We start from the raw sequence: 22,476 nt of genomic DNA, 5'->3' as shown, positions 1-22,476 counted from the left end.
GAACGGTCTCTTCCGGCAAATAGTACAGTATAGGAAGGGGGAAAATGGTATTTTGTAGTGGGTGAGCAAGCCTGACAAACACAATCTCAACACTATGATCAAGGTCAACATCATTCATAAAGCATGTTGATAGTATGAACTTTTTTTTTTTTAGATTTATTTATTTGACAGAAAGAGATCACAAGTAGGCAGAGAAGCAGGCAGAGAAAGAGAGGGGGAAGCAGACTCCCTGCTGAGCAGAGAGCCCAATGTGGGGCTCGATCCCAGGACCCTGACATCATGACCCTGAGCCAAATGCAGAGGTTTAACCAACTGAGCCATCCAGGCGCCCTGATAGTATTCTTTTTTTTTTTTTAATTTTATTTATTTATTTGACAGACAGAGATCACAAGTAGGTAGAGAGACAGACAGAGAGAGAGGAAGGGAAGCAGGTTTCCTGCTGAGCAGAGAGCCCGACGTGAGGTTCGATCCCAGGACCCTGGGATCATAACCTGAGCTGAAAGCAGAGGCTTTAACCCACTGAGCCACCCAGGTGCCCCCTGATAGTATTCTTGAGATAAAAAGGATATTTTTGCAATTTCTCTCCCAAAAACCCACAAAGAACCATGAGAAAAACATCAGGCAGATTCCAGTAGGGGTGCCGACTACAATATAACCAGTACTCCTCAAACCTGTTATGATCATCAGAACCAACGAAAGTGGGAGAATTCGTCACAGGCAGGAGGAAGGAAGCCGAAGAGACAGGGACTAAATGTAATGTGGTATCGTGGATGGGATCCATGAAAAGAAAAAGAACATTAGGTAAACATTAAGGAAATCAGAATAAACTATGGACTTTAGTTAATAATAATATATCAGAATTGGTTTATTAATTGTAACAAATGTCCATAATATATAAAAATAATAGGAGAAACTACTATAGGTTATAGGTTTAAGGGGACTCTGTAATATCTTCTCAATGTTTTTGCAAATCTACTAAAATAAAGCCTATTTTTAAAAATTATATTTGAAAGCACATAGATTAAGCATGGTGAGAAACCATGTAAGAGGTGAACCATTCTCTGGTCCCCAAAGCTAATGTCATTCAGTTAAATGCTTAGTTTAGTCCCCTAGTTCAAGGTACTACTATTTCGCCTTTTTAAAAATGCCAAATATTATAGATCTTATTATGGTAAACACATATTTTGAATTAGCTGTTCTTCCTATAATTACATTTTTGAAAGAAAATGTAATTGGGTTACTAAAAAACATCCAGATTACCATTATTATAGGTTTTCTGCAAAGATAGTTGTGTATTAGCCATGTCCTATAAATCAATCTTATATATTGAAATGGAAGACAAACTTTTTCCTGCTTTGCCCTTGCTATTTGGTTGATATTGACAAGAGCCATCACCTGTGCCAGATGTCTTCAGTTCTGGATGATGATTATGCTTCCAAAATTCTTGCCAGAATGGCTCAACAACTATTTATTCTTTTTGCCCCTCTTTGAATCTCAAGGACATCTACTGCATTAAGTAGGTTAAATATTATTCCCTATCCAATAATACACATATTACTACTTTGAAAATTATAAATATACTTGGGAGGTCTCTGTGTCCCCCCAAAATCTCCCAGAAGCTGAGACTCACCTATGTTCCAGCCATTGTAGAGTTAGGGAGGATACACAGGCTGCCATTTCCCTTTACGTCTGTGTGTGTGTATGTGTTTCTCATTTTTCCCTCTCTATAAATCACACATTATTCCTTCTCTTCCCTGTGTTCCAAATTGCTTGTATTTAAAAAAAAATCTGAGTTTCACTCTCTTGAAATAGGCTGTTCTTACAGTTGGACTGAAAGTCTTGTCATGTTACCTTTCTTATCTAAGCTTTTATACTGGTCTCATTTTTGAGTGTTACCTCATACTTATAATTACTTAAGTTACCTGACTTTGTGCTTTATAGTTAACTATAGTTTCTGCTGAATTTGTGTTCTACTGTGGCAATTATTGAAAAGTTTAGCTATGCTTTTTTTTTTTTTTCCTGTTTTTAGTTTGTATGAGTCAGAGCATAAAAAACACATTTGAAGAATTTGTTCAGAAAAGTCATGGAAACCAATCCCAGAATATGTGACTAAAGGCCCTCTTTTTTGCTATGACCCAGTGAATTTCCTGAAATAATGAAAGTGTCTGAAAAAGACCCCGATCAATATGACTAATATGCTCTGGGTTCTCACTAGAATCTTAGATTCTGGGTTTTCATTTTTGTTGCACAAAATAATTGAATACATTTTTTTAAAAAAGAGAGATCCTGCCTATGGTAATTTAACCCGTCTGAAAGAGGAATGGAGAAATCTAATACTCAGACCAAAATCTTTTAAAATGCATACCAATGACTATCCTGTCATCTCCTTTTTTACTTTCTTCCTATCAATGTATTTTCAAGTAATCGATGACTTGTGAATACATCATTATAACTAGAGTACATTTTTAAAAATCTTTGTAAATGAAAATAATCATCTCAGACCTTATCAATTTTGAGATTTGACTCTGTATCAGATGACAAAAATCTTTAGATAGTGCAACTGTATACTTATTAATTTCGTCATTGACGTATAATCTGATTCAGAATCACTCTTTTGGCCCCACTAGCGCCTGTCTTGTAGTTTCATCTATTTCCCTTATGATAATTGAATTAGTGTGTTACACGTTGCTCTCCAAGCTGGATGGTAGAAAGTTAAAGCCAGACAAGTCTCTGCAGAAGTATTTGCATGATGAAATCACATGTTATTATTTATGATATTAAAATGGGAAGTTAATACAAATCAGCTTTTGAAGTTAAGACTTCTATCACCTGTAGAGTAGCTGTTCAAAAGCATTTGTGCTGGGTATACAGATGAGAGAATAACATTTCATTTCACAGAGCTGTGGGGATTGTTGTCTTAGACTGCAGTGTGATGAGGCTTGGCAGGGAGTGTTCATTGTTCAGGTTTTAAAAAGGGCAAGTTTTTGGCAGGAGTGACTTGCATAGAAGAGAAATGCTTTGCGTACACATGTGCACTCAATAAACCCTTCAGAGAGCTTGGGCTAAGATATTATGGATTCCTCACTCCACCCTACCCCCTGTCTCTGGATGTTGACTGTTTAGAGCCCTGTTGTTGTGTCACTGTCATAGAGGCCTTTTCATAGTTCAAGAAATGGGACTTTGGACTCATATTTCAAACATTATAAGAGTACAGTGAGTAGTCATTTCATATCCTGTGCACTTTCACTTGAAATTTATTTGAAATAACAATCGCATTCAGATATGTTTTTCCCTAGTATTTACCAGTCACACAACCATCATCTCCATGACAGCCAACAGTCATCCTTTCTATACAGTTTGTGACCCTTGGTTATTTCTGATAATCAGAAATGAAGATGTAGAATTTTCCTTTTCTTCTTTATCGTGTACACACAGTGTTGAAAATGTTTGTGCTTTAAGTACATAATGTGTTGGGACAAGCAAAACCAAAAAGTCTTGTAAATTCCCCAAACCAATAAATAAGGCAGGCCAGCATCAACCCCATGGGCCTACCTTGTCTCTACTCCTTCCTCATGGGGCTTTGGCTGCACTGATTTCTCCTTTCACTTGGAAAAATTTTGCCTTTTACTGTCACCATCTCTCCTGGCCCCTCATTGGTGCCCATTGTCTTTGCCACCTTCACATGTGTTCCCTAAATAGCATGACATCTTTTGAGTCCCCATAGCATATCACTAAGGCTTGTATGTAATAAGTACGCCATCTCTAATACATGAAATGATTCCATTTGGAACCCGTTGCCTCTGTTTTTTTTTTTTTTTTCTCTCGTCACTGCTTTAGATATGTAATTCATCATAAAGTTCATTTCACATGTATCTTCCTTCATCACAAAGGCTATTTCACGCGTATCCCTATTACTTTTGAGCCATCCTACCTCTCCTTCCCTTTCCATCTTTTGCAAAGTATTTGTCAAGCGCCTGCACTGGGCCCCGTGAGAGGCGCTGATGAAAGACAGATAAAAACACAGCTCCCCTGAAGTGGACAATTATAAAAGAATTCATTATCCTTATGGGTCACATCAAATCTCTTTAGGATCTTAAATACAATAAACAAAAGGTCCTATTCATACTGCTGGTCTAGAGCCTTTTTAAAAATTATGTCATCTTCTTCCTTAACTTCTGCTTTTCTGTCTGTGCCGCTTATGCCCCAAGTGTCATCTCGAGCCCCGAGTTCTCTCTTGGGTCTCACTTATTGCATTGTACCCCTTCAGCGCTTGTGGGCTGGCCTTCATTGCTCAATACTCCACTTATAAAGGAGGTTTCTCTGGTAGCTTAAAGTTTCAGAGTCTTTGATTAGTGTAACTTTAAACTGGGTCTTTAAAGTGTGGGGGGGAAGATGGTGCAATCGTTAAGACTCAGCCCTGTGAATGCAGACAACCTGGGTGCAGGTCTGAGTTCTGTCCCATCTGAGCAGTATGACTCAGACAAGGGACTTGACCTTTCTATACCTGTTTCCCATCTTTCAGCTGGGGGTTCATGAAAGTACTAACCTCATAGGGGCATGGGGAGGGTTAAATGGTTAATATAGGAAATGAGTTAATATGGGAAAATCAAATGCTATAAGGCACATTGCAATTCTATGAGTACGATCTCCTCTTTATCCTTACTCAGGTTATGCAAATTGCATATCAAGTCAGATTCTCACACCATCTGCAAACTGTTCTTAATGCCTTCTTGTTCTTTATCTGCTGAATGATCTTCATTTCATTCAAAGAATGGTCCTTTGGTGACCTCACTGTTTTGTTCCTGGATAATAGAAGGTTATTTTAGGATTGACTATCACCATCTTCTTATCTTGCACAAAAGGGCATTTAAAGAGACTTGCAGTTGACCCCTGAACAAGGTGGATTTGAACAGCACAGGTCCTCTTCTATGCCCATTTCTTTTCAACAAGTATATCGGAACATTTTTCAGAGATTTACGACAATTTGAAAAAGCTCACATAGCATAGTATAATCGAAAGATTAGGAAGTTACATCACGAATGCCTAAAATATATGTAGATACTGGTTTATCATTTACCATACAATATACACAAATCTACTATTATAAAAAGTTAAAATGTATCAATTTGTCATGGTGATGCTCCCACTTGAGAGAAATGTAAACAAACATAAAGACAAAATATTAAGTCATAATGGCATAAAATGAACTGCAGTGTGTACTGTACTGCTGACACAGGTATGTAGCCACATCCTGTTGCTATTGCAGTGAGCTCAAGGGTTGGAAGTATCCACTAAAAACATGGTGTGACACTAATCATCTCCATGCAACAGTTTGTCTCTTCAATAAATTTCTTTCCATAGTAAAAAGTGACCTCTTGTGGTTCTCGCATATCTTTCACTGTGGTTAGTGCAATATGGTAAACCTCAAATAAACTATGGGAAGCATATGAAGGTTAGTGATGCTGGAAGTACCCTCCAGAAAGCAGAGAAAATTCATGACGGTACAAGAAAAAGTTGAAGTGCTGGTTATGTACTATAGATTGAGGTCTGCCGCTGCGGTTGCCACCATTTCACGATCAATGAATCCAGTGTGGAACCATTGTAGGAAAAAGAAAGGGAAGTTAATGAGGCCATCATTGCAGCTATATCAGCAAGTGCCGAAAAACCTTCCACTTTTTGCAGAACAGTGTTTTTTAACTCTTACTTAAAGTATGGCCTAAGGAAAAAAAAATGTACTTTTTGTGTGGATGCAGTGTTGCTATAAGAAAGGCATACCGTAGACTCTACGACGATTTGAGAAAAAGTGGAGTCATTATAAGACAAAGCAAAAAAAAAGGTGCAGGGTCTAGAGCTGGAAAATGTTAATGCCACAGAAAATGATTTCATAATTTTAGAAAGAGGTTCGAACTATAAAATGTCAAGATAAGAGGAGAAGCAGCTTCCCCCAACCCAGAGGCAGCCGATGAGTTCTCAGACACCATTACAAAAATTGAGGAGAACAGATATCTGCCTGAACAGGTTTTTAATGCAGATGAAAGTGCTTATTCCAGGAAAAAGTGCCACAAAGAACATTTGTTAGTAAGGAAGAAAAGTGAGCACCATGATTTAAGGCAAAAAAGGATAAACTAACTTTACTGGTTTGTGCAAATGCAGTTGGAATTATGATCAAGATTGTCTTTATCTATAAAGCTGCTAACTTCTGAGCCTTCAAAGGGAAAAGATAAACATCATTTGCGAGTCTTTGGTTGTATAACAACAAGGCTAGGACAAGAAGAACCCTTTCTCTGGACTGGTTCTATCCATGCTTTGTCCCTGAAGTCAGGAAGTACATTGTCGGCAGCGGACTACCTGTTAAACTTCTTTTGATACTGGACAATTCCCCTAGCCACCCAGCACCCCATGAACTTAATACCAAAGGCATCAAAGGAGTCTACTTTTCGCCAAACATAATGTCTCTAATGTAGTCTCTAGGTTAGGGGGTCTTTGGAACTTTCAGGCTCATTACACATGGTACCCTAATGAAAGGATTGTCAACATTTTGGAAGAGAACCCCAATAGAGAACATCATGGAAGTCTGGAGGGATTATACTATTGAAGATGTCATCCTTATAGAAGAAAATTGTGAAAGGCATCAAGCCTGAAACAATAAATCCCTGCTGGAGAAAACTGTGTCCAGATGTTGTGTATGACTTCACAGGATTTATGACAAAGCCAATCATGGAAATCATGAAAGAGATTGTAGATATGGGGGAAAAAAGGGGGGGTGGTGAAGGGCTTCAAGAGATATGTTTGGATCTTGGAGAAACTGAAGAGCTAACAGACACCACACCAGGAGAATAACAGAAGACAACTTGATGAAGATGAGTATTTTTGTACAAGTGCCAGACCGATGAGGAAAAAGACATAGAAGAAGTAGTACAGAGAACAAGCTGACATGAGACAATCTGGCAGAAGAGGTCCAATTATTCAAGACTCTTTTGACTTCTTTTACATCATGGACTCTTCTATGATAAGGGCACTGAAACTAAAGCAAATAGCAGAAGAAGGATTGGTACTGTATAGAAACAGAAATTTTTTACAGCAATGAAGAGGTAAAAAAATCAGATGGAAATTATGATGTATTTCCATAGAGTTACACCAAGTTTGCTGCCTTTCGTGCCTCCCCTTCCACCCCGTCTCCCTCTTTCACCTCTGCCAACCCTAAGACAGCAAAACCACCCACCCCTCCTCTTCCTCCTTTTCAGCCTACACAACATAAGGATCACGAGGATGAAAACTGTGTAATGATCCATCTCCACTTAATGAACAACAAATAATCATCACGCCGTACAGTTAACAAACCTACCTGTTGTGTACATGTGTATCTTTATTGAAAATCTAACTGTATGAGCTGTTTCTGTGTCATCACCATCATCATATTCATCCTGTAGAACATCTTGTGTGTAAGGTGAGTAATATTTAATATAAAGTTAACAAGGTGTTTGTTGTCTTGCTGGTTTATAAATTTGCTTTCAAAGAATTATATACAGTATGCCTCTCTCCTTGGGAAATTGAAAAACTGTGTATTCACCAATCATCACAGATGAGTGGTTTAGAAAATGTAGCAATATTTCCACTACGGCATTATGAATGACTGCAATATTGAATGCCATAAAAGTTTTATAACAATTCATTCATTAGTGTATAGGCTAGGCTACTATCAAATAACTATATTGATTGTACAGTCAGCAGTCATAGAGCTGCTTCTTCATTATCTGTGCTTCAATTGTTAGACCGGTAAATAAATATGAATTTCTTTCACATCAACTTTTCCTTTTTGATGTCTAATGTTAGTAATACTGTAACACCTACAGTGTCTTGTACCATATGAGAGAATATTGATGCAGGCACTGACAGATGATTCATTTTATAAAAAGATGATGTAACTTATATTGATAAGTATAGTATAGTACTCCAAGTGTATTCTCTCTCCCTTATGATTTTCTTAACATTTTCTTTCTTCTAGCTTGCTGTAAGAATACAGTATGTAATACATATACAAATGTGTGCTAATGGACTGTTTATGGTATTGGTAAGGCCTCCGGCCAACAGTAGGCTATTAGCAGGTAAGTTTTCGGAGAATCAAAAGTCTTATGGAGATTTTCAACTCTGGAAATCAGCACCCCAACCCCTGCATTGTTCAAGGGTCAACTGCAGTTTGGTGGCAATTGTAACAGACCATGATACAAGGATGCGAAGAATCCAGGGCAAAGGAACCCATCAGTGCCAGTTTTGTCACAGAAGAAACAGCTAGTTCTAGAGGCTAAACAGCAAGTAAGAAAATCCATAGGCACCCATCTAAATTTCCAGACTAATTTCTTAGATCCCCCTTTCTCATTTAGCTGTCTACTGCTGGATATGTAACATTTCATAGATCCTTGCTGTGCTCCTTCCCCAAGGAAGAAAGACAGACTTATTCAATATCTTTCCTCCCCTTTCCTCCTTTCTTTTACCCTACGTGTAGATACCTCTTGAGCCCTCCAATGTGGGCCTGCTGCCCATTTGAACCCCTTGCTCAGAGCTTACCTCCACTAGCTTATCCCTCTGTCTCTCCTAATGAGGTATTGCTTTTGAAATGTTTCAATAAATGTTCTTCCTCTGCTCAAGTTTCAGAATATTTTATTTCAGGCCCCTTTGTAAGGAGTGAAGGGGAACAAGTGATCTAATTCACTGTCCACCACTAGAGGGGCTGGAAGTCTGCCCAGCAACATTCTCCTGAATTTCAGTCTCCTGTCCAGAGACCAGACCCTTCCCAGACCACATACCAGTGCTGAACTTGCCCTACTTGAGCTATCTAACTACTAAGAGAGCCCTGGATCCCTACTCCCTAAATTTTGGACTCCAGGGGACCTTGGAGAAACCTGCAGTACAGCACTTAGGGATGAAGCTCACTAAGAGAAGCTGAGCCCTTATCTCTCAAGGAGGAAGTTTAAGAAGAGCCCAGAGATAAATAAGTAACTCCCGCATCTCACTGTAAGCAATCTAACATGCAAAGAGCATCTTTGTCTCATGCTGCCTCATCTGCTTGGCAGTTCTCTGGGATATAACTAATAGGAGCAGCAAGTGTGTTAATCAATGATAGTTTCCAGAAATTGAACCTAAAGGTCACTTCAGCTTCTGCACAAGTGGAAGTGAAACTGAATATGTTTTATGGGAAAATACTTTTCTAATGCCTTTCTTGGTACTTTTTCAGATTACTCTATTCCCTTAATTGTCACTTTTGCTAGGAATCTTCACCAATATAGTAATAATGACTTATAAATTATGTATCTTATATTAATTATACATCTTGTAACAATAATAACTTATAAAACCATATTCTATTTCACAAGAAATAAAATGTTTTTGAGATTGGATAAATAGGATTTATTTGAAATAATTTTAAAATATTTTCTAAATAATCATAAAGCCAATCACTTTATATATATATCACTCTCTCGGTATATATACCTTTAGAATGTGGCATTTTCTATTCTGTGATTTCTTAAGGATAATTTTGTTAGAGCAAATCAAGAGAAGGAACAATTTTAAAAAATAGCATCAAGAGGGGCCCCTGGGTGGCTCAGTTATTCAGCATCTGCCTTCAGCTCGGGTCGTGGTCCCATGGTCCTGGGATCGAGCCCCACATCAGGCTCCCTGCTCAGTGGGAAGCCTGCTTCACCCTCTCCCACTCCCCCTGCTTGTGTTCCCTCTCTCGCTGTCTCTCTCTCTGTGTCAAATAAATAAACAAAATCTTAAAAAAAAAAAAGCATAAAGAGTCAACTCTGTCTTATTTTTATAACTTTACTCTTATTCTTATTGTTTTAATTACTTTAGTGAATGAATATTTACAAATCTACCGATTTGTAAATCTTGATGGAATTTTTTTTTTAAAGATTTTATTTATTTATTTGACAGAGAGAAATCACAAGTAAGCAGAGAGGCAGGCAGAGAGAGAGGAGGAAGCAGGCTCCCTGCTGAGCAGAAAGCCCGATGCGGGGCTCGAACCCAGGACCTGGGATCATGACCTGAGCTGAAGGCAGCGGCTTAACCCACTGAGCCACCCAGGCGCCCCTCTTGATGGAATTTTAAGTAAAGGTGATAATTTATATTACTTTTCCATATATTTTGGTGAGGCAAGAGGGTTTCTTTTTCAGGTGATTATTTTTAGGTGCCATTCATAGGAAACAGCCAGGCTAATAGTGATTCCAACAGGATATAGAATACGTAATGATTTTTTCCTGCTAAAGGAAGTTGAATATTTTAGGTTACTGAAATAATCTTTAAATATTATTTTATTTGTATTTATTTTTTTTAGAGAGAGAGAGGGAGAACGGGAGCAGGAGCAGAGGGGCAGAGGGCGCAAGGAAGAGAAAAACTCAAGCAGGATCCATGCCCAGTGTGCAGGCCAAAATGGGGCTCAATCTCATGACCACGAGATCATGGCCTGAACCAAAATTGAGAGTCAGGTGCTTAACAGACTGAGCCACCCATACGCCCCCACTGATATAATCTGTGGATACAGAGGATAGAGAGCTTGTGTACAGAACCACTTTAAAGCAGATATCATGAAACTGGTAGCAGAACCTAAGTCAACCTTACCTAAGTAGCTTATGAAGTAAAATAGTAAATAGTAAATAGTAAAATAGTAAATAGTAAATCCTTATTTTGTTGTCACTTTCTATTCCTTTTTTAAATTTCTTAGTACCCTTCCCATTTTTCAAAATGGGATAACCTTTATCAGGGTTAGAAAGTATCAGGAAGTCTTTGATTGTCCTTCTCTTGATCAAAGAATCTAAAATAAGTCTCATAAGATAGCAGCAGTTATTTATTTTATTTTTTTTAAGGTTTTATTTATTTATTTATTTGACAGACAGAGATCACAAGTAGGCAGAGAGGCAGGCAGAGAGAGAGGAGGAAGCAGGCTCCCTGCTGAGCAGAGAGCCCGATGCGGGGCTCGATCCCAGGACCCTGGAATCATGACCTGAGCCGAAGGCAGAGGCTTTAACCCACTGAGCCACCCAGGCGCCCTGCAGCAGTTATTTAATTAAAAAAATGTTAGGTGCTAGAATGAGGTTTTTATAGCCTTATGTGCTATTAAGTTAATAAGCTAGGAAAATGTGCCAAATATACTATTTGCCTCCTTACTGTAATTTCATTTTGACTTTAATTGCCTTCATTCAGAATAATATTAACAAAAATACCACGTGAGAGTAAGAATCTATTAGTGTTCAGAAAATAATATTCCTAAAATTCTGTATTATACTCCAAATATATTGAATTTATGCATATCCAGTACAGAATTTTGCTGTTTCTCCAACATGGTGTATTTTGTTAAAACTTATTTAACCAAACTAGTACCTGAAGGTTTTTGTTTGTTTTGATCCCAGCCTTGGAAATAATCAGTGTAACCCTGATAAATGGTTAATCTCAGAATGTTTAATTGGAAATCTCTCTATTAAAAATAACAATAATAAACAATAAAATATTTTTGTCTTATTTGTCTCATAGACTCATGATATTTCAGAATTTAAAAAAAAGAGAATGTTTAGTCCAATTTCTTAATTTTATAGGGAAGATTGAGGATGAAGTAATGTGAATTCTTTTCTCCCCTCCCTCTTTACCTTCTGTTCTTCCTTCCCCTTCTCACTTCTCTCTTTCCTTCCTTAAACATGAAAGAACAACTTCTGTATTTTAAGATCAGCACTGAGTGTTTGGGGAGGAATAGCCACCAACTTGAGAAATTCATATTCTGTATTAGTAAGATTAGTTGTAGTGTGTCTGGAAGCATATAGCTGTGTAGTCACAAAGCTGACTCCTATCAGGGAAAGCATCCTACTTCGTAAAGATGTTTACAAATAATTTAGAAAAGAAATATAATGTGTTATACCTGAATTGTTGACAATTAGACATTTAGGATAACTTCATCCTTCAAGAAACTTAAAGAAACAATAGATTTATTTGAAGACAACTCACGCTCATGCACATTCTACAACTCCTATGTAAAGAAAGGCTTTTAGTAGTATCTCCACTATTTTAAAATAAAAAAAAAGATCATACTTAAACATCATTAGAAGTTGTTAAGTAGTAGTTGCTGTTGATTATTCCTCATACGATTTGTTCTGAGTTGCTTGTAAGAAAGGTTGAAACTCTTATGGGACTGATGTCTAACTGTACTCATCCTCCATCCCAAAATGTTAAGTAATGGATAGATTATGTGAGCAGACATACATCCTTTCCCACATTTGTTAAATAAGCAGCTCTGGCACAAAATGCTGTCAAACCATTCAACTGTAGTGTAGACTTTAATCCAAAATTCATGTCCTCATAAAAAATATTCACATTAACGTTATGCAGTGCAGCTATGGGTTTGTTTATAGCTTTTTGTTTATAGGAGGTAGAGACTTACCTAAAATGTTGCCACTGTCCATTTATCATCTGGATGTGAACAAAGAAAGATAACTTTTTTACACAATATCATGCTTTCTTGATGTGGTCACCTTTAATAATAGAAACCAAAAGCAACATTTCCCAATGTATTCATCATAATTCTACCAGGAAGCAGATGTGCAGTCTTATTTTTCTCTTAATCATGTATTTATTTATTGCATTACATCTTTCAGTTGTAGATATTTTCCTGTAGAGGGAAATTCCAACCTTCCTGGAATAATAATTCCCGAGTTTTATATGTTTTTTTTTTTTTTAAACTGGCAAATGATGTGAAAATACATTCTCCCGTATTACATGTATTGGTCTTTTGATTGTATCTCTATATAGGTAGAGCTTGAATGCTTATAACTCTTCCTGAGGATATTTCTGTGGTGGTATAAAAACAAATCTAGGGAATTTTAGGGGGAAATAATCATATTCCTTCTAAAATACAATCAAATGGATCTCCAACTGTATTATCAGCTTCATAGAAAACTTTACTATTGGCATGCCTGGGTGACTCAGTTGATTAGGTATGTGCCTTTGGCTTGGGTCATAATCCCAGGAGTTCTGGGATCGAGCTGTTTAGGGCTCCCCACCCAGTGGGGAGCCTGCTTCTCCTTCTCCCTCTGCCCCCACCCACTCATGCTCTCTCTCTCTCTCTCAAATAAATAAATAAAACCTTAAAAAAAGTTATCTATCACCTAGAGGTGAAAATTTATAATTAAACTCATTATTCTAGCTCTTTCATTTCTTTTCTTTACTTGTACTTTCTTTACTTCTACTGAAATTTTTTGTGCTTCCTCTACCCTTGACTGTACTTGGTCTTTCCAAACACTACTCTTAGTTTCATTTGTCCATGCATCTCACCTAGATCTCAAGGTCAGGCATTTTAAACAAAACAAAACAAAACAAAACAAAACAAAACAAAACCAGCCTATTGTAACATCTCATATGCTAAAGCTTTGATGTAGTTGATGTCGTTTCCTGCGCTGTGATGTATAATCTGGTTTGTGTCCATTATCTCCACAGTGGTTTCTTTTTATCTGTAACTAATGAAATACTTCTGATTCACCAGCCACTCTTGGTAGATATTTCTCTAGGGCCAATTGATTTGTGCTATGTTTCAGGACATTTTTTTCATCCAACTTTTGAAATTTTGTTAATTTATACTCAATGTTCACAGTACCTGTACACCATTATTCAGACAATGGTATGATCAGTTGCTTTGGTCCTAATCTGTTATATCCTCATGTACATAACCTCCTTCTCTTGTTTTCTTCTCTACATATCTTTCTGACCTTGTGCATATTTAAGACAAATGTGTAGAATAAAATAGGGGTTTTAGTATTTTATTTTCTTTACTGAGCTTTTTTTTTAAAGATTTTATTTATTTATTTGACAGAGAGAGATCACAAGTAGACAGAGAGGCAGGCAGAGAGAGAGAGGGAAGCAGGCTCCCTGCTGAGCAGAGAGCCTGATGCGGGACTCGATCCCAGGACCCTGATATCATGACCTGAGCCAAAGGCAGCGGCTTAACCCACTGAGCCACCCAGGTGCCACTTTACTGAACTTCTTTTTTTTTTTTTTTTTTTTTTTTTTTTTAAAGAAACCAGAAATCTTTTTTTTTTTTTTAAAGATTTTATTTATTTATTTGTCATAGAGAGAGAAGCGAGAGTGAGCACAGGCAGACAGAGTGGCAGGCAAAGGCAGAGGGAGAAGCAGGCTCGCTGCCAAGCAAGGAGCCCGATGTGGGACTCGATCCCAGGACGCTGGGATCATGACCTGAGCCAAAGGCAGCTGCTTAACTAAATGAGCCACCCAGGCGTCCCTTTACTGAACTTCTTAACCACTTTTCTTTATTTCTGTTACCATCATCCAATGAATAACCAAATACAATGAAAACCATACAACAGTCATCTCTAATGCAATACAGAACATGTGTTTTGGGCTTCATCGACATGGATTTCCATCCTAACTTTGTCACTTTATTGTCTTATAGCTTCGGACGCCTTATTTTATCTGCCCTAATTTCCACAACTATAACATGGGGTAATAAAGAATATGTAATAGGTTACTGTGGGAAAATAGGGTAATAAGAATATGTAATAAGTTACTGTGGGGATTAAATAAATCAATGAGTTCACAGTTTAGGATAGTGTCTGTTCCTTAGTTATTCCTGCAGAAATGTTAGCTGCTGTTATTATCACTTTCCTCTGCTCTGTTTCCACTTAGTTCATCAAGTTTTCTTAAAATTTCCCTCCTTTCCATTCTCACTGCCAACACATGATTCAGACCTTCATGATATTTTGCCTGAATAATTTTAATAGTCTCCTAACTCATATTCCTGTTCTCATTTAATAATAAGCCCTAACTAATTTAGGATGTTGCATTCCAAAGCCTTATCTTTGTTTGGAACATGGCGTTTTACAAGAACAAGGTCTTACAGAAAAATACAAGATTTAAACAAAACTAAAACATTAAGTATGGTGTGTGTGTGTGTGTGTGTGTGTGTGTGTGTGTGTATTGTTTATGTAAGTGAAATGTTGTATTAAATAAAAGCAAAAACAACTTCATTCTAACCAAGTTAGATTCTCAAGGTTATTAAATTTGCTTATGTTGTTAACCATTTCCTTGTCACGTTCTTCTATTGATTAAAAACTACTGACACATGTAATATGCTTGGGTATGTATTTATATAATTTTATGTTATGGAGAACATAAGTTTTTTTTTAAAAAACTTGTGAACCAGTTTGTATTTTTCCTTGACATGTATTCACATATTTCTATATATTTCTCTCTGTTTTTTTTTCTAATACATATTATCTTCATAATTTGCAATTCCTACACCACACATTTGTCCCTATTTTATGTAAGAGAGATCAGGAATAGCTGAGGCTCTTCTTTTGTTAAAAGAAAATGACCTGAAGCAGACTTAAAATGTTGTGAGTTTTTAGATATTGACGTACATGTGCGTCAGGTTACTGAAAGAAACCACAAGGAATGACACCATTCTGAGTAAGGCATGATTTTCTCCTGGTAATGTGATTCCCTCATTATCAGCTGTGCTCTGTTACCGCTGTTGTCATCCAATCCTTGCCCTAAGTGACAGCAGAATCCAGTCTAAATGTCTTTGGCTGTAATCTCATTTTGCAGCTTAGATCATGCTGATGTTAGCCACATAAAACTATGATATCACCTCTCTTCTTATATCATATCTTATGTCTCTTGAAATTTTTCTCATTCTAAAATTCCAGCTTAAATAACATCTCTACTACAAAATTTTCAAAATTTCCACTCCATTTCCTCCCCATCTCAACCAGGACATGATTTTTAACTATTTCATTTACATTTTACATCTTTTATAGCACTTATATTCTGCTTAAAATACAACTGTTTGTATACAATTTTAAATTACATTGTTATCTCTCTGAGTAAAGGGCTACATTATATTGGCCAGCTATAAACAAAATATAGCAGAGTTGTATCTAATATAGGTTCTACATTCTAAAGTCAGTATTTATTTTATACGGTCAATATTCTCCTGAAAATTTGCAAAACTGAAATATAAAATGTATTATACAGAGTTTATGTGCCACATCAGGGGCTGACTTTCAGTCTCTCAAAAACATTCAACACTGAAAATTTCTTTCGGCATTGGATCAAGTCGCTATTCCTTCGTTTCAGAACAGATGAAGTAACTGGCTTATATTTAGAGGCTGTGTTGTATGAAAAAATCCATGAATCTTTAAACATGAAAATCAAATGCAGCTTGGTTAGATGCTCAGACTATGAGAAACAAAAATGAGTAAGGGCATTTCATTTTTTTTTCCTTGACATTATCTTTTAAGAGCTGGATGGTTCAAAAAGTCTCTCTATCTTCTTGGTTTTCATGACATGGAGTTGCTTAGATTCACATAATTTTGGATACATACATACATACAGGTTGGGGTAAAAATATGCTAGTTTTGGTTATATTAAACTTGAAACAGTTCTGTCTGTCAAATGAGATGGCCAAGTAAAAAAGCAGCCTGTGGAATTGAAGAAAATAATTACAAATCACATATCTGAAAAGGGTTAATATTCAGAATATATAAAGGACTTCTATAACTCAATAACAACAGAAGAAAATATAACCTGATTGAAAAAAAGGGCAAAAAACTTGAATAGACATTTCTCCAAATAAGATAGAGAAACGGTTAACAAGCATATGAAAAGATGCTCAACATCATTGATCATTAGAGGGATTCAAATCAAAACCACAATGAGATATCAATTCATATCCATTGAGATGGCTTCCATCCAAACAACAAAAAGATAGCAGGTGTTGGTGAGAATGTGGAGAAATTGGAACCTTGTGCACAGTTGATGGAAATGTAACATGATCCAGCAGCTTAGGATAACAGTATGGAGTTCTTTAAAAAATTGAAAATATAATTCCAACATGATCCAGCAATCCTGCTAATGGGTATATGTCCAAAAGACTTTATAAAAGGATCTCAAGGAGATATTTTCACATCATGTTCATTGCAGCATTCTTCATATTAGTCAAGAGGTGGAAATAACCCAATTGTCCATTAATGGGTAAACGCCAAACCAAATGCAGCATCATGTGTATACAATGAAAAACTATTCAGCCTGTAAAAAAAAAAAAAAAAGGAAATCCTGTTACATGCCAAAACATGGATAAACCTTAAGGATATTATGTTAAAGTGAAATAATATCATTACAAAAAGATAAATTCTGTATGATTCCAATTATATGAGGTATCTGAAGTAGTCAAGCTCATAGAAATACAAAGTAGAATATGGTTTCCAGGACTGGGGACATGATGAAATGGTGACTTGTTCAATGGGTATAGTTTTAGTTGTAGAGGATGAAAAAATTCTGGAGAGTTCTTGCACAACAAAAGTGAATATGCATGCTGATACTGAATTATATACTTAAAAATGGCAGGGCACCTGAGTGGCTTAGTGGGTTAAAGCCTCTGCCTTCGGCTCAGGTCATGGTTTCAGGATGCTGGGATCGAGCCCTGCATCGCACTCTCTGCTCTGCAGGGAATCTGCTTCCCGCCTCTCTCTGCCTGCCTCTCTGCCTACTTGTGATCTCTGCCTGTCAAGTGAGTAGATGGAATCTTTGGGCAAAAAAATGGCTAAGATGGTACATTTCATGTTGCATTTGTTTTACCAAAATTAAAAATGATTTAAAAACTACTGGTTTAGGGGCACCTGGATGGCTCAGTGGGTTAAAGCCTCTGCCTTTGGTTCAGGTCATGATCCCAGGGTCCTGTGATCGAGCCCCACATCGGGCTCTCTGCTTAGCAGGGAGTCTGCTTCCCCCCCTCTCTCTGCCTGCCTCTCTTCCTACTTGTGATCTGTCTGTCAAATAAATAAACAAAATCTAAAAAAAAAAATACTGGTTTAAATAACTACGTTAAGTTAGGATGATTGGCATTATGCGATGTAGTGGTTCAGTTCAAGTAATTATTCAAGAAAGGCTTCAATATGGAAACATTATTAAAAGAGCATACTTTTACTTAGATAGATGTTTATTGAAATCCATACTGTATTACTGAGGGCTCTACGACCTGAATAAAGTACCAGTTTAATTGTTCTGAGTATCAATTTTATCACAACCTACTTTGGGTTAAAAATAATGTATACTGCAGAAGCTAGAATGTGTAGGGTTTAGCACATAATGAACATTTTAAAAAGTTGGTCATTGCTATTATTGATTGTTCCATTTTAAAAATAAATATTTATAACATAGTGAAAGACTTAAGACTTCTTTGTTAGAACAGGCATCTATGATTTAATTCAATTTATATTTGGAAGATAGGCAGGAATTACTTTTCTTTAGTATTTTTGGAAGGGCATTCCAACATGAAATGCTTGATTATTTACTTGAATCAGAATTGAAACACTTGGCTAGTTGAAGGCAATTCTGGGACTGAGAAGAAGGGAGCCTCTGGAAGATTGAAGCTGGATTTCTGAATTGATTCTTTCAGAAATAAGGGGCTGCTTTGCCCATTTTCCATCAATTTACATTTTTCATAGTAAATTGCCTTGGATCAGATAAAATTTTAAGTAACATCTTTCATTTTTTTCATTACTTTAAAAAAGAGCAGCCTTAATCTTAATCATTCTCACTCTCTTTATATCCTTTCTGGTGGACACTTAATTCTTTCATTCGTATTTTCACTTAGACTTACCATTTTTATAGCCTTTGTGGGTTTTTGTTGTTGTTGTTGTTGCTTTTGTTGTTAGGTCTTGTTTTGTTTTGTTTTAAGAGTTCACTTCTTATTTTTCAATTATTATAAATATGAATTTTTAAAATTTTAACTTTATGTTACTATTCCCTATCTCATAAGGACTGTGTTCTTTGCAAGAATTCTCTGAGTTATTACTGTACTGTATGGTGAGTGATACTATTTTCTACTTTCCACAGATGAGGGAAGTGAGGCACAAAGAAATTAAATAACTTGCCCAAGTTCTTTCCTACTACAAAGATGGGTTGTAGATCCATATCTTTCATGGAGAGGCACTTTCAAAGGCTGCTTTTTGGTTTCTTCTTTGTTCTTTCTATATTTTAATTTTTGCACATTTCTTTTAGGAATTTTCCCCTTCCCTTCAAAATGTAAATTACTACTTAGAATATACTACTTTTCCCTCTCCTGTCCCTCACCTTTCCTACCACAACCCTGTCCTTTCCAGGTCTTTAATTCACTGCTTGGGATGTCCTCAGCCTCTTAACCTCTGCACTGTGACATTCCATACTTCACTCAGTTCCTTTACTTCTATCTTCCAAGGAATCTGAACATTTTAGATGTTATTTTCCTTTCAGTCAGTTCCAAGATGATGTTTCCCTTTGCTAAGTGTATTTCCTCTCGGCTACTGGAAACTTCTGTTCTGCAGATTGCTCCTTGGTGCATTTGGGAAGAAGTTGCCAAGTTTCTTTTTGTGCATATGCTTGTTTTTTAGTTCCTGGAAACTTGACAGAGCTTCCACTATTTTTCCACATTCTTCTTCCTCAAGTTTCGCCTCACCCTCCTAGTACACCTCTGCCACATCGTTTTCTCTCCACCCTAGCTCATGTCAGAATATCTTCTTGTTCTAAATGCTTACATCTACCCAAATCTTCTACTGTTTTTTTCCATTGTGGCAAGAGTTGTGTTTTAATCAGCTATGATATGTCCTTCTGTAAAAACAAATGGCTACACTTTCTGGAAAATTCAGTGACTAGGTTTTGTTCTTATTTTTGACCTGATCTACTTCATCTGCTTCTTTCATTCGTCTTTTATACTTTTAAGGAAATTGCTCTAATGACTCCCCAGAAACTCATGATGATGTGGCTTTATGCAGTACTCGCTGTTGTAAGAACTCTAAGTGTTAATTGGTGGTGTGATTGAGGACACAAATCATGTCAGGAATAGAGTGAAGTGGAAGTATCACAGGGCATGCAGTCAGAAGACTCCAATCTCGGCTGTTGGTGGTTTTTCTTGTAAACCTGACTTTGGCTCCTCAGTAGCTCCTCTGATTCTCAGCTTTGTCCATTGTAAAATGGAGGTTTAATAGTACCTAACTTCAAAGGTGAAGTTCAAGTGAGATAAGACACTCACACATGTATTACAAATTGGAAATTACTACCCAACAGGTACAGATGATTAATTTGATTCTTAAAGCACAGAGATGAAAGTTTGTCAAGCACAAAAAAATTTTAACGAAAACAAATGGAAAATATGACCAGATCAGTATGAGAATTTTACTTGATTCAATTCTGTTGCTCATCAGGAGTTTTCCTAAAGTATTGAATACTTTGGTCTTATTTAATAAAAGAACATTTCTAGGTGGCACATTGAATATCGGTGTATGTGAGGTGGTGGGTGGGTGCCATACTTGTTTTGCTGACCCGATGATCGTAATCCAAAAATAATACCTGTGTGGGTAGTTCACAGTTTCTTCTTGTGATAGGATGGGTATTCCAGTGTGATTCATAGGGAAGATGCAGATGGCCTCCACGGACATGTGGCAGCATGTGTTATTATAGATGAAGTTCCACCTGGGAATCCTTTGCTTCCTTCTGTGAGGAGCCGTCTCACTCCCACAAGGGTGGTGATTTCAAGGTTTTATATCTATCCACATGTCTAATTATATAAGTGATTCATTTACGTTTTAATCTTTAAAAAGACCGTATTGCAAACCAACACATAGAATCGCTGGAAGCAATATTGAAAGGAGTTAACTTATTTTACTCTTTTCTGGAAACTTCCAAACTACCGTACATTTCAAGTCATGAATTAATAAGACCATTGTATGAACAAAACATGGAGGGTAAAGCTAAATTTTTGAGTCTTTTGAGAATTGAGCTTGAATTGCTAATGTGCTTCTAACATTTCTTTATTCTGTTGATTGTGTTTTCTAGAATCATGGCAACATCGGTTTGGTCAAGTTGCTTGTTTCTTTTTTTTTTTTTTTAAAGATTTTATTTATTTATTTGACAGAGAGAGAGAGAGATCACAAGTAGGCAGAGAGGCAGGCAGAGAGAGAGAGGAGGAAGCAGGCTCCCTGCGGAGCAGAGAGCCCGACGCGGGGCTCGATCCCAGGTCCTTGGGATCATGACCCGAGCCGAAGGCAGAGGCTTTAACCCACTGAGCCACTCAGGCGCCCCAAGTTGCTTGTTTCTTGTACATACAGGCTGATATAGCTATTTCCCAGGACAGCGCCTTGTTCCATTATTAGGCAAACAGATTTATCACTTGCAGGTTTATACTTCCCTTCCTAATCTTAGGGCTGCCTTCTTTTCTTCCTTTTTGTAATTGTCCTCTATAAACCGCTCCTCCTGGTACCGAGTTAAGCAATAATGTTTTTCCTCTAGATGATTTATCTCTTTTGTCTGTTTGTAGATAGCTACTCTGCCCATCAACTTGTTGCTCAGCCAAACTTCGTGCTTGCTTCGTGCTTTAATCTTGCATCATAAATCGTTTTTCTCTGTATCTTAATCATTCTTCCATCATGTCTCTGAACTCCTTCCAGCTCCTCTGCACCTTGTGGATAATGAGGTGCCTGCGTCTGAGCACCAGGTGCAGCCCCACCAGCCCCGTCTAGGAGGGTCCCATTGCCTCCAGTGCTGCTATGATGCCTTCTTATTCCCTGAGGTACTCATTAGAGAGACGATGCCTGTCTCTACAGGCAAAGTCAGCATGCTCCATCTCCCCCATTCTCCTGCAACTCCCTTCTGGTTAATCCTTTTTCCATACTGAAATCTCCATTTCTCTCTCTCATTTTCTTGCCCTTTAGCTCTTCCATAACTCCTTAGCTCTGTGTTGTGCTTACTGTTTTTATTTTACTCATCCTGCTGAACTCATGATCTAATCTGTCTGTTTCTTTCCCTCTCTTTCTTTTTTTCTTGATCTAACCCAACATCTTCTCAGTTCCACGATGTCATGCTTAGTGCTAATAGGAATCTCGGCCACTCCAACTGCACATGCATCCATCTCTTAACCATATCAACTTCTTTCACACATCCCTGGAAAAGAATACACTTGTTCCCTTATGCTTATTGAATGTCTTTCCTTTTTTTTTGTTTGTTTTTCTTGCTTTGTTTTTTTTTTTTTTTTTTTGAAATCCAATTGATAAGTTGGTTTGGCATTATTCTGTTAGGCTTAAAAATTTAATTTTATTAGATTAAATTTAATTTAATTTAAATTTGCTCAGGGAATAGAACTATAAATTATTTTTAATACTATTTGCAGGGTGTCTGGGTGGCTCAGCCGTTAAGCGTCTGCCCTCCACTTGGCATGATCCCAGGGTCCTGGGATGGAGCCCGGCATTGGGCTCCCTGATCAGTGGGAAGCCTGCTTCTCTGTCTCCCATTCACCCTGCTTGTGTTCCTCTCTTGCTATCTCTCTCTCTGCCAAATAAATAAATAAAATCTTTAAAATAATACTACTCTACCCAGCTTAATAAAATAACATTAGGTTCAGTTTTTTTATCCATAAATTATATATTTTGGGGAACGATGTGATGGGTG

General features: G+C 37.2%; 1 protein-coding gene across 3 annotated transcripts in view; it reads left to right on the top strand.

The window, feature by feature from the left end:
- Positions 1-22,476, top strand: part of SEMA3D (semaphorin 3D) — a 204,706-nt gene that overhangs the window by 7,432 nt on the left and 174,798 nt on the right. The window contains exon 2 of one of the 3 annotated variants that reach the window (XM_047695167.1): positions 7,245-7,447. The exons of the other annotated variants lie outside the window; for them this stretch is intronic. The gene's annotated coding sequence lies outside the window, so the exon portion shown is untranslated. The remainder of the gene's footprint in view (positions 1-7,244; positions 7,448-22,476) is intronic. 3 annotated transcript variants of the gene reach the window in all.

This window comes from Lutra lutra, chromosome 11 (genome assembly GCF_902655055.1).
Source record: "Lutra lutra chromosome 11, mLutLut1.2, whole genome shotgun sequence".
NCBI classification, from domain to species: domain Eukaryota; kingdom Metazoa; phylum Chordata; class Mammalia; order Carnivora; family Mustelidae; genus Lutra; species Lutra lutra.
The sequence above is the reverse complement of the archived record's forward strand: the minus strand, read 5'-3'. Positions and strand labels throughout refer to the sequence as shown.